The following is a 15,626-nucleotide window of genomic DNA, read 5'->3' on the forward strand; positions in this document are numbered from 1 at the left end:
CCTTTACTTTGAGCAAGGTCTCAGGAATATTTGTCTAAGTAGTCCTCATTTAATTTCACCAATAAATAATTACACAAAGAAGTTTTTTAAATAGTATTTCCAAGAAAGCTGCATGGACCCCACCCCACCCTTGAATTCTACCCTCTGCCTTGGTCTACACCACCTTCCTGCTCCTCTGAATAACCCCCTACCCCCTACCGTTCCTCATTATCTTTTCCTGAGTACTTTTTGGTGTCGTAGCGGTAAATCGTTCTGTTCAGAAGCAGAACCTCCCTTTGCTACTGTGTTAAACCACGTTTCATTCAAAGGGCACCCTAGGACATTAGTTGCTGCATTTTTTTTTTATTGGAATGTAGTTGATTTACAATGTTGTGTTAGTTTCAGGTATAGAGCGAAGTGAATCAGTTTTCTTTATATATATATATCTCCATTCTTTGTCAGATTCTTTTCCCATATAGGTTATTACAGAATATCGAGTAGAGTTCCCTGTGCTCTACAGTAGGTTCTTGTTGATTATCTATTTTATATATAGTAGTGTGTATATGTTAATCCCAACCTCCTAATTTATCACTTCCCCCCATGTTTCCCCTTTGGTAACCACACGTTTGAAGATCTGTGAGTCTGCTTCTGTTTTGTAAAAAAGTTCACTTGTACCATTTTTTTTTATTAGATTCCACCTATAGGTGATATCATATGATATTTGTCTTTCTCTGTCTGAATTTCTTCACTTAGCATGATCATCTCTAGGTCCATCCATGTTGCTACAAATGGCATTATTTTGTTCTTTTTTATGGAGAGAGGAGAATGCAGACCCGTGGTGACAGAGGCCTTTAGAACCTTGCAGGGGAATGTCCCCGGAGCTCCACGGCCAGGAAGTGAAGGAGGAAACAGGACTTTCAAAACAGAAAAAGTAGGTCTGCTGAGAACCAGAGCTGCCCAGTCAGGCCTCTGAGGTCTCAATGCCAGTTTAAGGTTTTCAAACAACAACTTCTTTTCTTCCCTGAGAAAAACTGCTTGGGCAAGCTTCCCCAGTGTGCATTTTTGTCTGACAAGAAAGCATTTTGTCCTCTGTCAATGGAAATGCCAAGAACAAAGCAAGAGGGGCGTTGCCGGGAGGCAGTCAAAGCAGCTCCCCTGACCCAGGCGCTGGAGGCCCGGGCCCCCGGGGCTCAGATGCGCCCAGAAGGACCCTCCCTGGGGCCTGGGCAGGCGGCAGGACAGGAAACGTCAGTGACCGCATGGACGCCTCGGCTCTGGTCAGTGGGTGAGGGGGCTTTGGGAGAAAATGGAGACAGGTCTGTCTTGTTCATTTATTAATAGGCATTTGTCACACACCAGGTTAGGAAATAATCCTCCCATTGTCAGCGTGGCTTAATCCTGCTCTTGTCAATATGTCTTCCAGGGTCTTGCAGGGAAGGGAGGTGCTTTCTCAAAAGAAATCCTTTTCAGAGATTCTTGATACAGTGGGCCTGTCCATGCAAGGAAGTATGTGCGTCTCCCACGTGATATTCAAGGCATCAAGGAAACGTGCTTTGTAACGGAGTCCTCGATCTCTTGAAGAAGTCACTCCTTAGGTGGTTTCTGTATAAATAGAGGCTTCCGCCTACTGGGTTTCTTTAAAACAAGGGGTTTTTTTTCCCTGCATTTCGCTTGGTTCCTAAAATAGTAACAAACAGCATTATTCAGGGAAGGTCAAGAAGCTGACAACCCTTTTGGAAGCTTTTAGTGCCGCAAGTCTTAGCCTCCTCTGATGAATGCCTGTGGGACTGTCACCTATCATCATCCCTCACCCCCACACACACCCTCACAAGAAACCTAGGAACTGAGATGACCACAGTGTTTTTAAAAATTCAACAACCCTCAAGCGTTTTCAATTTCAGCGAAGAATTAGAAAAGCAGAGTCCAGAGAGCAGAGTCAAAAGCAGGTCTCTGTCGGTTGTATGAAATTGTCACAGTGAAATCCTTTCGAGTAAAGAAACCCAAGTACTTTCTATTCCTCTGACAGGATGTGAGTGCAACCCTAGAACCACCAAAGAGGCAGGAATTAGCCAACTTTTTTCAGTCTTTTTTTTTTTTTTTTTTTAATTAATTGTTGTTCGAGTAGGGTTGCTTTACAATAGCCAACTTCGATTTGGCTAAAAAAGAACAGGAAACACACACACTCACACACCCCTAACTAAGGCACCAGATTCACGCAGTAGGAAAGAAGAAATCATAAACTTCCTCCATGATGCTAAATAGCATTCACGGCAAAAGCGAATTTTCTGACAGTGAATCAACCACTGAAAAAAGCTTCCTGCAGCACATGGCACAGAGCAGCCTCCTCAGACGTCGGGCGCTTATTATTCTGTTCCCAGCCTTTATTTTCCTCCCACCCCTCCCCGCAGAAGACCGCACTCAGATACAGCAATCCATCCCAAGGAGAAGCTTCGCCACTGAGAGATTAATCATGAGCGGGGATGTGTGATTGAGCTTACCGCCCGAAAAGCAGTGGGAAGCGGAGGCTGCCTTTTAGCCAGTAAGCAAAGTTCAGAGCTGTTTGCATTCTGCTGGGTAAGCAGGGGTCTCTCAAGACCTGAGCTGGATGGGCTGCGCTCGGCAGGGATTCTCGCCGAGGCAGTGCACAGGTGTGCCTGGGTGGACTCACCTGAGCCAGAGGCCAGAGGGTCAGAACTGCTCATTTTTGCAAATAGCCTGATTCCATCATGTTTTGATTAGCGTGAAGTATTGCAAACCCATTCTGTTCAAGATGTTGGCAAGTGAAAACCAGATTAAGATCTATGCAGTAAGCTTAGGATATATAGAGTTTTCCTAATCACTAGAGAAATGCTAGAGGCTGGAATTTCCTAATTTTTGCAGAAAAGGAGTCGAGGGGGTTTTTTTTGGCCATATCCCGCCCCCCCCCAAAAAAAAACCTAATTACAGGATTTATAAAGAATAAAAATAAAAGGAAGGGGAAAATACTGCATTTGGCATAGCTGTACATTGGAACAAATAAATGCTAAAGGGAGTTGGTAATTCAGGAGGTCCACCGTGGACTCAGATGCTCGGCAGAAGCAACGGCATCACAGCAAAGATGGATGATGTAGCCTAGTGGCCTGGAGAGCCAGCAGCCCTGTGCTCAGACCACAGCTCTGCAGCCACTTTCTAGCTGCAACTCTCGGTAAGTTCATTGTCATTTCCGAGCCTCTACTTTCCTTTTCCTTTTTCTTTTTCTTTTTTTTAAGTCGTTTAGCACTTACATTTATCCATTTCCTTAAAGTGGGAAATCAGTACCGTCTCACCTCAACTGGAATTCAACGAGACGATGAATGTGGAGTATCAAGCCTGATAACAACGACAAAGTAAGTTCTCAACTTACTTTATTATTAGACTTTATTAGAAGATCTAGCAGGATCCAGGAGTGTGTTCAGTGGCTGGGTTGCCAAGGAAAGCGTATAATACAGCTCCTCCCAGTTGGAAAGTTCTCTTCACATCCGGGGCAAAAATCCTGTCCTGACACATCCAGTATCAAATAGGTTTAATTCTCCACCCTCGAGGTCATCACGAAAATGTCTAAGTGCTCATGTCAGAATGCGCAGTCAGCGCTGTCCAAATACCAGGGCAGTTTTAAACCTACACGTGCACACTGTCATTTACAAACCACTCACACGTCTTAGCAGGGCTCAGACTAAAGGCTAATGCACAGACTAATGCGAAAAGGGCTATGCGGAGCTGAGGACGTTTGGGGTAAGAAATGAACCAGGGAGAACTATGGTTTAACAACAGTGAACGTGGCCTCATCTCCTGAGCTTGTGTTGCAAGCCAGACCCTATGCTACTTTCCATGCATGATCCTACGTGATTCTCACGACATCTCCATGCAAGCTGAGGGGCGACGAGGAGGCAGATGGATAGAGAATGAAGAGGGAAACCTGGCACCTTGCGGGAGACTCCGTAACCATAATGGCCGTTACGGGGCCATTACTGTGTTTTTAGCAGTGTGCCAAGCACCTCCCACGTGCTTATTCACTTAGTCCTCACCTGCCATGTAGAACCAAGTCCCCCCATTTCTAGTGTCAGGATTGTAAGTCTCAAAGGTTGACTACCTTGCCCAGAGTCGCATAGTAACAGGCTAGGACTCAGTCCCTGGGAATCTAATCACAGATCCTGTGCTTGTCCACCTAGAACCCCTCCTTCCTGCCCACCAGCGCTGCCAGGGGTAACACAGAGACCAGTGGTGGGGGGGACAGGAAAGGGCTCCTCAAAGCCAGTTTCCTGTACTAGCCGGCAAAAGAGTGGAGTTTACATCTGAAGACCCTAAAAGACAGGTCCATGTGGAATTTGACCGTGTACTTCACATGTGTGCTACGGTAAGCTGTAAATGACAGAGTTTTGACAAATTTCAGTCTGTGATCATATTAGCTTCCATCTACCCAGTGCCTGCTCTGCGTGTGCCGGCACCTTTCTGAGTGATTAGCGTGTATTAAGTCCCTGAACCCTCAAAACGATCATATGCGGCAGGTTCTGCCCATTCTGCAGATGAGGAAAGGACTTTGCCTGAGGTTGCAGAGGTAGACGTGGTCCAGCCGGGGTTTGAACCTGGGCGAATCTGGCTACAAGGCCACAGACTAGAAGAGAGCGATACACCGTGGGGCCTGAGATGCTTCTCTTCCCTGTGGCAGGTGGATACCTGGCAAAGGTGTTTGCAGGTAAGGATGCACCTCTTCTAATAATTCATGTGAATGATTCCACTGGACTCTTTAAGTGGTGACACCAGAAATACCGGCTGAGACGGATGCCCTCTATTCAGTCATCTTTAAGGCCCAGGAAAAAGCAGTCTTGAGCGGATTTTCCTGTTTTAACCCTTCCCGTTTAGCACAGTCAGCTGACGGCTGGGTGAGGCTGCTGTGAAGAGTTTGGAGGCCCGCTGAGAGCCCTGACACCCTTGTCTGAAAGACACTGGCATTGGCAGCTGTCCAAGCACTGTGGCTGACTTTCAGACCATTTAATTGAAACCATATTTTTTTAAAAAAGGGAAGGGGTGGGTGCCAGAGCAGGAGAAAGATCTTGGCAGAAAACCTCGTGTGTGCCGTTTCCACCATCGGATTGAGCAGACAGGGCCACAAAGCTGATAAAACAGGATTAGCAAAATTGTATTGTTGGCCATAGGCACGGCGTGACATGTGCTACAGCGAAGGCATTTGGCAGGATTAACCTGCCAGGGATAAAGATACAGCAGACAAGGGGCAGAATTAGTGGACTGGCATGACCAAAGCGGGGAAATCTATTTGCATGCAATATCAACTGTGCTAATAAACTCCGGGCTAGGCTCGGCAGGCCCAGCAGTCCTCTCTGAACCAGGATTTTTTAACTTTAAAGCCCACCTGGAGTCTTCCAGCGACGATGGGCTAACGCAAGCGGGCTTCCCAGGTTGCCTTTAGGCTGACGTTTGCCATCGTCCTAGAAGAGTTGTGCCGTCTTACATCACCGTAGCAGCCTTCTGACCGTGCAGAATGAGCCTAATGCCTCAGGGTTTTGGTGCTAAAGGGTCCTCCATTTAGAGGGTGACTGTCTCTGAAAAACAATGAAGAAACATTCAGTACAACACACTCTACAAAATACCTACTTGGAATGGCTGGTTTTGCCTGATGTGTGTATTCTGATTGCCTGAAAGTCGGGGCGAGACGAGGGTGAGCAAGGAGGACAGCCCAGGACATAAATTTTCAGAAGGTGCTCGTGGGTCCCGCTCCTATAAGAGCAGGTTCAGCCTCTGAGAGTGAGTGCCTCACGCCCCTCACCCTGGTCCTGCTGAAAGTGACCGCGGGGACAATGTAAGGTACACCCATTCAAAATGCACGTGCGCTTAAATACACTCACACGGTCACTAATGCACAGCTGAGTGTCGAGGGGAGGGCAGGGCAAGGAAGAGGCTGGGCAGGTGAGAGGGAAGGGAACCAATAAAGATGGAGTTATCCTCTGGGATACTGCTGTGGGCAGGTGGGGACCTCTGCCAGCCTATGTGGGGCAGGAGAGCAGGTATTTTTCCACCAGCTCCCATGCATCACTGATGAGGGATGTTGACTTCTTTTTTTTTTTTTTTTTTTTTTTTTTGCTGTACGCGGGCCTCTCACTGTTGTGGCCTCTCCCGTTGCGGAGCACAGGCTCCGGATGCGCAGGCTCAGCGGCCATGGCTCATGGGCCCAGCTGCTCCGCCGCATGTGGGATCCTCCCGGACCGGGGCACGAACCCGTGTCCCCTGCATCAGCAGGCAGACTCTCAACCACTGCGCCACCAGGGAAGCCCTGTTAACTCCTTTTTAACCCAGCAGGTGGACCACACACGCCTGCTCCTTTTCCTGACCCAAGGAAGCCCCCCGGCCGAGGGTACCGTGTGAACAGTGGTGCTGGATACCACCAGCACTTGCCACGTGAGTGAGATTTCATATTCCTCTGAAGATGTGTCATTAGAAGTGTCCGTTTTTAACAGGGCCCTAGATTTAGAGCAGCAGTCCCCAAATCTGGTTTATCAGAATCCCTGGGGTGGGGGGAGGGTGGGGATTCCTGGCCTTTGCTTTCAACCCTACTGAAGCAGAATCTTAGAGTGGTGGGGATGGAGCCCTGAATCCCACCTTCCCATCCTGAGCCAGCTAGCCAGGCTGGGGGGGATGTCAGCCGCTTCAGGGAATCTGCAGCGACCCGTGGTCAGCGTGGGAGGTGGTTGATGAGGAAACCCGCCCTGTTTCTATGGCTGTCAACTTTTCCCCAAAGTAACAGGCAGGAAAATAGTTTGTTGGTTTGAGACCGCTGATGTTACAAAGCTTAGATAATTGTCACGCCCTTCCGATCGCCTTCACCAAGTGATCGTTATGTGACATTTAAAAAAATGAATTAATAGGATTAGCTGGCTTGACCTTACCAGGCAAATAAGAAGAAGGACTAACATAAACAGGCCAAAGTGTGAAATAAAGAGATAAAAGGTTTTGGTTAAAATGGGTGCAGAATTTTGGAACACCAGAAATCTTAACATTCTCTTCAAATGCCCCCGGGGTAGCTGAGGTGCTTAATGAGGCAACAGCAGGTAAAAGGGCCCTGAGGTGGGAGGAAACCAGGTAGTTCCAGCAGGGCCACTCTGTGTGGCTCAGTGATGCTGGGCTGGGGTCCAGCCCAAGGCCACCCACCAGGTCACATGCCCTGTTCTAGGGCTGCATCTGCCCAGGAAAAGGGGGAGCTTCTTGAGCCCACAAAGGGCTCCATCCACAGGAAAGGTCTGATTTTTTACATTGTAGAAGGTACCATATGGCCTAGCTCCGTGTTTCAAGATCTGAAAGAAAAACAGCGCGGCTGAGTGCACGGAAAGGGGGAGGTGTTGGTAGACAGGTAGGCAGGGCTGGACGACCGGGACGCGTGTGCTTTTGCGGGGATCTTATTCTGGGTGGGATGGGAACCGGGGTTGAAGCAGGAGAATGACACGCTTTGAGTCATTTTAGAAGGATCACTCAGGCTGCAGCATGAAGAGTGAATCAGAGGGACAAGTTAGACACTTAGAGCATCGTCCAGGTGAGAGGCGAGGCGAGGCAGGGCAGGGCAGGGGCGGGAGCGCTGGGCTGGTGGTGTAGGGTGGCCATGGAGATGGAGAAATGTACTTCAGTGGCGAAACATTGACCATTCTGATGACTCATTAGGGGACATTAAGGACAAAAATTTGTTTTGTGTCTGCACCTCCCCCAGCTTCGCAGGACTTCCTTCACTGATTGAGAGCACAGCCAAGCTGCAGGTCCTGCTGTTGCAGCTACTGTGCAGTACTGGGCTGCCAGGGGACTCCATGACGGCCTCTGTCCTTGGGATCACTGTCTCCTATGACAGACTGACGAGTGGAACAGTAATGGAAGCACACAAAAGGTAGAAGAATCCTAGATACCAGGCCCAGAGCTCAGGCTGAGCAGGGAGCCGGGGGGCCTTGGTGGTGGCTGACCCTGGAGCCCTCCTGCATGAGCAGGAGTGTGTTGGGTAGAAAGGGGCAGGGGTGTTCAGATCCACAGAAGCAGGCAGACGTGGGGGCCTGGGGGGAGGCCTGCTCCCTAAGAGGGGAGGAGCAGGCAGGGAGTGAGGAACCATAGGATCTGGAACTCATGGGCATGACGAGGAACCTTAGAGAGGTTAAGCCAGATCAGACTGACCCTCTGGAAGAATCCGTCTGATTTCCCTGTGCATCAGGGTACCGCTTAGCCTAGAGGCAGGGAGATGAGTGAGGAGATCTGGCAGTCAGCGATTGACGTAAAATTATTCGTTACAAAACAGCACGTGTATGTCCTTAAGATACTTGGTGCCTTTTTTATTTTTCCTTTTCCAAATGCGTAGATAAGAGTAGTTGGGCCACACACGCCTTAGTTTAAACCATGCGTTCATTCGACCAGTATTTATCAAGCACCCCCCACGTGGCCAATGCTGGGGAGGTTAGAGTTTAGTGGAGACAGCTCTATGCGCACTGTACGGTAAGTGCCCTAAGGAAGGGGACCAGATGCCTGGAGAGCACGTTACGGAGGAGTCAGGTCTGGTCTGGGGGATGGGTGTCCAGGAAGTCATTTTGGAGTTGAAATCTGAAGGAGGAGTTGGTGTTAAACTATGCGAAATGGGGAGTGAGGCATTCCAGGCAGAGGAAGCAGCTTGTGCAAAGGCCCTGTGGTGGAAAGAACTATGGCATATTTGAGAAGTTAGAAAAGCAGACAAAAGCCCACGGAGTGCAGACACATGGGGAGATGAAATGTCGAAGCTGCTTGCACTCTGCTTCTAACCCATGGCTGCTGTCTGTCCCCCCACCCCCCCTGCCTCTCCAGACTCCAGAGGCAGCACGGAGGAAGGGACCCCACGACCATCGATCGGCCTCCCCGGCACGGTGCGGTGGGGCAGCTGGTGTTGTGAATCAGGCCGTCGCCAATCAGAGAACGGCTACTTCACAACACCAGGGTCACACCCCACCACAGGCAGCACTCCAGGCACCGGCCCCCATCACATCCGCACCTCGGCCATCGGTCATCGACGGGGCACCACCAAGCCCCCCAGAACCACAGCAGGTGACTTTCTGGTTCATTGTGCATATGCTGTGCGGACACCACCGCAAACACAGCGGCCCCGGAGGCTGTTTCTGCCCCAACACAGACAGCTCCGCGTTTAAAGAAAAAAGCTACTCCTGGCAGCATCTATTTCCTAGGTGGTGCCGGGTGCCTTTGAGGGTGAGAGTCCCACTGCCCGCCATCAGCACGTGCCCCCACGCTGGATGAGAGCCACGCACAGGAGGACCCTTCCTAGGGCATCAGTGTGTCACACACTCGCGTCCTAGGTAATGTGATCTGTCACCTGTGCTGACAGGCGGGCTTCCTTTCCCTGGGACCCCACAGCCAGGGACCTGGCAGGGTTGAAAAACTGATGGGGGTCTCCAGAGTTGAAGTGTTTTCATGTTTAAGTACCTAAGGTAAATCTTACATGTGAAACTGCTGTGTTTTAAAGCCAAGGGAGGAGCTTAAAGACAGGGTGGCTGGTTGGCTAGAATCCTTTCTCGAAGCACTAAGAAAAAGGAGGATGCCCATCTCTCTGGCTTTCTGTGGCACAGAGAAGGAGAAGCAGGGCCACTGCGATGAACCCAGGCTCTGTCTGTGTAACCTCGGTGCTGTGCTACCGTCCGCGAGGAAGCCAGAGGGATGGACAAAAACAAGCCCAGTGCCAATACTACACAGAATGAGGTTACGTAGACCTTGGGTTAATCAGAGCGGCCCTGGGTCTCTGTCCCCTTGAAGTTCTGGGAGCTGAGTCTACTGCTGCTGCGAAGTTCTGCCCCTCACCCCAAACTACGAAGGCATCTCTGAAATGTTACGTAAGTTATGCTTGCGGACAAGTATCTTTAGAGTTAAAGGAGTCCCAGTTTTTCAGAACAGTCTTCCCACCTTCTCCTTAAAGCATATAAACGGCCTATCTCTGAGCATCCATCCACTAACTGGTTCCCCTGCCACCACCAGAGTCCAGGTGGGTACCGTTCACAGTGTGGTCCATGGTGGTGGCATCAGCACGCCGGAAAGGCAGCGTCCCAGGCCCCACCGCACGCCTGCTGCATCACAATCTCAGGGCCACAGCCTGGGTTCGGGGACTGGGTGTTAACAGGCCCTCAAGGGGATTCTTCAGAATCGTGACCACTCCCTTTTTGGTCTCCCCACATCCTCTCCAGGTGCCATTCCAACCCTATCTCTTCCGCACGTTCCAGCCAGAATGGGCTTTTCCAAACACACACCTACATCGCGTGAATTCCTCCACCGTCTGCCTTAAGACTGCTGGAAGGGTTGTCCGCACCCTAACACTGGCACCCCGAGTAGCGTGCACCCCCAGCCACCTCTCAGTCCACGCCCTTTCCTCCCTCTGGCACACCTGCCCCAGGACCCCTTTCCAGACCCTCACACCTTCCCAAGCTCCCTCCTGCCCCCGGGCCTTTGTGCAGCTCAGCCCTGTCCGGAATGCTCCCAGCCCTGAGCATCCTCCCACGATTGGTGCCTACCTATCCTCCAGATTTCAGCCAGCACCGACTCTCCAACCCGCAAGGCCAGGCCAGGTAAGGAAGCTGATGTTCAGAGCAAGCTGAATTCTGCTCCTTCAGAGCACACGTCCCATTTTGTCATTACGCCTTCACGGGTGGGAATCTTTGCTGAATGTGCGTCTTCCCCACTGGCTGGATGCTTCCTGAGGGCAGGGACCCTTCAGCTCCATTCACTGTTGCGCCCCTAGCCGAGCTCAGTGTCTGGCATGGAGTAGTGGCTCGATAATGTATTTGTTCACAGCCTGAGCTCCGAGTGTCCTTCAAAGTCAAACGCTCTCTCTGGCCCATGGGAGCGCTGCGTCTGTTTCCTTCCAGTGGCAGCGTAATAACAGCAGCAGGTACTTACAGCGTAGAAACGGGGGCATGCACCGCTCTGAGCCCTTTGCATAGCCGTGTACCCAGTCGGTTTCCTCCTAGTGGCAGGTCGTGTAAGTAGTGGGACCACACCATCCATACTGTTGGTAATTGGCGTAACCCTACCCCAGGCTGTCTGGCTCCATGCTGCTGAGAGGAGCCGAAGGGGACAGCGCTGGAACCCTCCTTCACTGTGGGTGGGAATGGCCATTGGAGCAGCCACTACGGAAGACAGTAGGTAGGTGCCTCAAAAAGCTAAAAATAGAGTTGCCATGTGACCCAGCAGTCCCACTCCTGGGCGTCTATCCAGACAAAACTATAATTCAGAAAGATACACGCACCCCAGTGTTCCATTGCGGCACTGTTCACGATAGCCAAGACACGAAAGCAATCTCAATGCCCACCGACAGATGAATGGATAAAGATGTGGTCCGCATAGACAATGAAATACTACTCAGCCACAAAAAAGAATGAAAGAGCCATTTGCAGCAACATGGATGGACTTAGAAAGAGAAAGAAATACCGTATGATATCACTTACACGTAGAATCTAAAATACGACACAAACCAACCAATCTACAAAACAGAAACAGCCTCACTGACGTGGAGAACAGACTTGTGGTTGCCAAGGGGCAAGGGGGAGCTGGGAGAGGGATCGACTGGAAATTTGCGGTTAGCAGATGCAAACTATTATATATAGAACAGATAAACAACAAGGTCCTACCGTATAGCGCAGGGAACTATAATCAATATCCTGTGATAAACCATAATGGAAAAGAATATGAAAAAGAATGTGTGTAGATACACATATATATAACTGAATCAGTAGGCCATACAGCAGAAATTAACACACTGTAAATCAACTATACTTTTTTAAAAAAGGGGGACAAAGCTGGACATGGAGATCCCCAGGGCTTGCTCCCAGGGACCCAGAAAAACCCCCTCCATTCTCAGAGGCTTTCCTCTGGTCTCTGAAACCTGGTAGACCGGGCAGTATTCTTCCTGTTTGAACCTTTCGAAAAGGTTAAATTCGAATCTTGTTTAAAGCACTTCATAATGGAACCTGATTTATAAACCTAATGAAATATAAAATAGGGTCAAGTCCAGAGAGAGAAAAAACTGTTTAAGAACCAGAGGAAACTCTACTTAATTTTGTTAAGTTGGTGAATTCATCCAAGGTGTTCCTCAGTTACCTTCAGAGGTCAGCGCTTCTGGGAAGAGCCGGGTTTGGAAAGGAGGTTTCCTGAGTAAATATTTAATATCAAATAGAGCCACGGTTCTCAAAGTGGGGGGGTCCCCTGACCAGCAGCATCTGCACCTGGGAACTCGTTAGACACACGCATCTTCCAGGTCCGCACAGCCCTGCTGAATCAGAAACCCTGGGGGAGGAGGTCCAGCAATCTGTGTGCTTTTTTGGGGTTTTTTTTGTTTTATTTTTTAACATCTTTATTGGAGTATAATTGCTTTACAATGGTGTGTTAGTTTCTGCTTTAATCAGTTATACATATATGTTCCCATATCTCTTCCCTCTTGTATCTCCCTCCCTCCCACCCCCCCCCATCCCACCCCTCCAGGCGGTCACAAAGCACCGAGCTGATCTCCCTGTGCTATGCGGCTGCTTCCCACTAGCTATCTATTTTACGTTTGGTAGTGTACATATGTCCATGCCTCTCTCTCGCTTTGTCACAGCTTACCCTTCCCCCTCCCCATATCCTCAAATCCATTCTCTAGTAGGTCTGTGTCTTTATTCCTGTCTTACCCCTAGGTTCTTCATGACAATTTTTTCCCCAGCAATCCCACTACTGGGCATATACCCTGAGAAAACCATAATTCAAAAAGAGTCATGTACCACAATGTTCACTGCAGCTCTGTTTACAATAGCCCGGAGATGGAAACAAACAACCTAAGTGTCCAACATCGGATGAATGGATAAAGAAGATGTGGCACATATATACAATGGAATATTACTCAGCCGTAAGAATAAATGAAATTGAGCTATTTGTAATGAGGTGGATGGACCTAGAGTCTGTCATACAGAGTGAAGTAAGTCAGAAAGAGAGAGACAAATACCGTATGCTAACATATATATGGAATCTAAGAATCTGTGTGTTAATAAGCCCTCCGGGGATTCTGAAGTGCCTCAAGTTTGAGAACCACTAAAATAGGGTAAAAAAGGGAAAAGAACCGTCTTCATTACCACATGTGGAAAGGGCAAGGTCGTGAGGTGCCCACGTAGGCCATTCGAAGCAGTGTGGAAAGTTTAGGGCATTTACTGTATGTTGAATAATAATTTTTCTTAAACCTACTTTAAAGTAAATCCCCTGGTGTTCTGGGCTGTGGAAACCTGACCCTTGCCTTCTTCACCTAGACCTGAAAAAAACATCCCCAGAGCGTCTTTTTATCCCTCACAGCGGGGACACTGGAAGATAAAATTACTTTCCACCAGTTTAAAGGCTTAGATTTTTATTCCCTATTGATTGAATTATTAATACAGGACAAGGCACATTTTCAGGGCTTTATATGCCTTTAATCAGAGCTCCCAGCAACCCCATTTTAAGAAGAGGAACCACAGGCAGAGAGGTTAAGGAACCTGCCCCTGGGAATGACAGGCATCTACCTGCAGGAACAGAGACTGGAGCCCCGTGGTACCCCCAGACCCACACTCGGACCTGCCTTTGATTGGCTACCTCTGTAAGGAGCAACTGGGGACCAGGAAAGTCAGCCGTGCCAGCTCAGGGCACCCTGTGTCTATCTAAACAATTAGAAGCCGTTTAGGACTTGGCAGCCAACTTGGGGAAACCCTGACTCTAAAACGTAACACTGTAAAGATGAAACACTGGACAGCCGTTTCATTTAAACTTGAAAATTTTTGTTATTTACCTTGAGGTAGGTTTCCTTCTTGATGGGGAAGGGGGAGGGTAGATTTTCTTGTTTACTTGTAGTCATCACTAGACATTTACTTTTAGCCCCATGGGTGGCCTTTTATGCATTCCTTGTGCAAGCCACAGCCCAGGACATTTTCAGCCCCGTGCACCTGTCTCTTGATACAGACCCCAGGGCCGTGGCTTCTCCCAAATAGATAATTTGAGGGTTCCTATTCGTTGTGCTGCTACAAAGCAAGAGTTCCCACGTGTCACATCTTCTCTATGGCAGTAAGGCCGCAGGGAAAGCTGTGCACACACGAGCTACTGACATTTCAGGAAGAGTCCATGGGCCTCACAGACAGAGTTGAAGTGGAAGGTTTTCACCATAGTGTTGATTGTTGATGTAGCTTGGGAAAGAGGAGGGGCAGTCAAAATCCATTCCATCATTCGCTCTGTCCCCAAAACTCATAAAGAACCTCACACGGGCCAAAGAGAGAGTTTGAAATTGCTATTTTAAAAGACATAGCAGACCACCCCAAGGTTCACTGCAGCACTGTTCACAGTAGCCAAGACATGGAAGTAACCAAAATGTCCATCACCAAAGGAATGGATAAAGAAGATGTGGTACACATACATAGTGGAATAGTACTCAGCCATAAAAAAGAATGAAATAACGCCATCTGCAGCCACATGGATGGACCCAGAGGTGACCATAGTAAGTCCGAAAGAGAAGGATAAATATCATATGATATTGCTTAAATGTGGAATCTAAAAAAAACGGTACAAATGAACTTATTTACAAAACAGAAATAGAGTCACAAATGTAGAAAACATGGTTACCAAGGGGGGAAGGATAAATTGGGAGATTGGGATTGACATATACACACTACTGTATATAAAATAAGGACCTACTGTAGAGCACAGGGAACTCAATACTCTGTAATGGCCTATATGGGAAAAGAATCTAAAAAAGTGCATATATATATAACTGCTTCACTTTGCTGCGCACCTGAAACTAACACAACATTGTAAAGCAACTATACTCCAAGCATAAAAGAGTTTTGGTAGAAAAATGGATCAAAATAAGTAAGCAGTGAAACCTAATTCTGACATTCCCTCCGGCTTCCCGCATACTGGGGCGGTTCGGGGGACTTGGGCCACTGTTCTTCATTTCCAGGGGGGTGGCACAGGGGCCAGAAGCAAGGAGACCTAAGGCTGAGGCCCAGCAGAAGGTGAAAGTTGGGAGCGGCCTCCGATCTGGGAAGCGCCGTCATCTTAGCCGAGCAGAGGGGCTGCTGTCATGGCTTCAAGGGGTACCTGTGACTGGAAAGGCCTCCCCTGGCCTTGTCCCATTGCAGCTCATTTTGCAATTGAAGCGGAGGCCGAGAAAGGTCAAGTAACCTGCCTTAGGCCACACAGCCTTGCCCTCAGTTTCCAGAGCCGCAGGTCTCTGTGCTTCAGAACCAAGACAGTGACCCCCCCTCTCCTGCTGGTATTTACCGTGTCCTGGCACTTGGCCAGCGTCATCTCACTGAGGCTCGGAGCAGCCCTGGGAAGGGAAGCAGTGGCATCATTCCCATTTCTCAGGTGAGGAACCGGCTCAGAAAGGTCAAGAAAGGCTTTCTTGCTCAAAGCTTCCCAGCTGGTGAGTGGGCTATCAGGACCCCAAAAGTCTGCTTCCAACCCTGCTGAGGGGCTTCATCCCCTCCCTCCTTCTCGGGCAGCGCCCTCCTCACCTGCCAGCAGCCTACACCCGTGTGACTGACTGCCTTCAAGATTTTCTAGCCGTTTTCTGCTTGAAACACTGGAGCTCGGGGAGAGAAAGCCCTGGACATCGGGGGAGAAAAGCC

Source organism: Orcinus orca, chromosome 10 (assembly GCF_937001465.1).
Source record: "Orcinus orca chromosome 10, mOrcOrc1.1, whole genome shotgun sequence".
Lineage (NCBI taxonomy): Eukaryota > Metazoa > Chordata > Mammalia > Artiodactyla > Delphinidae > Orcinus > Orcinus orca.